Source organism: Mus musculus, chromosome 3, assembly GCF_000001635.26.
Source record: "Mus musculus strain C57BL/6J chromosome 3, GRCm38.p6 C57BL/6J".
Classification (NCBI taxonomy): Eukaryota; Metazoa; Chordata; class Mammalia; order Rodentia; family Muridae; genus Mus; species Mus musculus.
Window position 1 is genome coordinate 62,922,910 of NC_000069.6, and position 1,644 is coordinate 62,924,553.

Here is a 1,644-nt window from a genome sequence, read left to right on the forward strand (position 1 = left end):
TGCCCCCAAATGTCTTTTTCTCCATCATTTTCCAAGTCAACTTTACAGAAATGTAACTTAGAAATAAAAAAGTGAACATCATTCAGTGCCTTAATGTATTTTAACCAGATAACTCATGTAACTGTCATTTAATGAGTTTTTCATCAGCAAACCTCTCTGATTTCCCTTGTGACCTCTCACGGTGCTTTAGAGTCATGTGATCAGTATTTGAATATTTTCAAGATATTTTCGAACTTCTGGACTAATTTTACTCTGGCCATAGAACATACGTATCGTAACAGCCATGTTCTCCCCACATTGTGACTATGTTCTGCTGTGGCTCAGAGTGTTCTGCATCTAGGTAAAAGTTCTCGTCCCTCTGAAAAGAACTGTATTGTAATAGGTTTGGTTGAGAAGTTTTATACATGGTATTTAAGTCAATTTATATGATACAGTTGCTCCTATTTGCAATTAAATCCAATTTTATACAAATTGGCACTTGCTGAGTTTTCCTATGAACATGCACTTTCCCGTCTCCTCATTTGAGTAAAATATGACTCTTAATCCATGTAAGAATTGCCTCTGGTTTCAGGCTATAAGTGCAACGTGAGGGCCACAGACATTGGTATGATCCGTAAGATCTTAAATTTGCTGACCAAGCCTTTACAGAACCGGGTACCAGCTGTTCCTCTGCACCTGAAGCTCAGATGCTTCGGGAATGTGGCCACGGATACTCTGATTGCCGAACACATTTAAATCTCAAACTCAATGATTTAGAAGCAAATCATTAGGTGTGTAATTGAAATGACATCTATATTCGTATGTAGAGATTTACACTTAAAATTACACACATTTCTTTTTTTAATTTATTTTTCAGAATATGAAAATTTATTACTGTGTTTCCATTGTCAAATTTTATGATCTTGGCCTTTCTTTCTTGCCTTTGTATAGAGCCAACAGAGAAACATTGGCTACTTTAACCACCTTAAAGCAGACTCCAGGAATATCACCTACAGCATGACCTTTTCGACCAAATCCAGCAACCGGAACTTCATCATTTTCCTCAATGAAGTTCAGGCAGCCATCATTGGGCACGAACGCTGTGCTTCTTGCCGTTCTTAATGAATTGCACCCTGACACACTTCCTGATGGCAGAATTTGGCTATTTGGCCTCAACCCCTACTTTTTCCAGCACAATTCCCTTTGCATGAGAGGCACCCCGAAACGGATTGGCCTTCAGGGCTGTGCCCAAGTGGGCTTTCTTGTACTGTTTGTCATGCCATTTCTGGTCCTGTCGGTGACTGCGGAGCTTCCGGGCAGTTCGGAGACCATGACACTTGCCCATCTTGCCGGCGCCATGGGCCCAAGAGAAAGAGTACACACATTTCTAGTAAGTCATGGACTTCTTAACTAGATTCTTTGAAAGAGCTTGGTTTTTTTTCCTTCTGTTAATCATAAGAGAGTTGATTCATTTATTTGTGCTTGGTTTGCCCAAAGGGAAAGGGGATGCTGAATATCATCAGAGTGCCAGTCACTGCATATACTGCCATGTTTTAAAAGAGTACTTAAATATTAAACTATTGTAAAATAATTAAAATATTAAACTAAGAGAGACCATTAAAGATGACCAGGACTGCTGTAAGAATTTTTGCTCTATATAATGAA

General features: G+C 39.1%; 1 pseudogene; it reads right to left on the bottom strand.

The window, feature by feature from the left end:
- Positions 1 to 848: 848 nt before the first annotated feature.
- Gm9701 lies at positions 849 to 1,349 on the bottom strand (annotated as a pseudogene).
- Between the last annotated feature and the right edge of the window lie 295 nt (positions 1,350 to 1,644).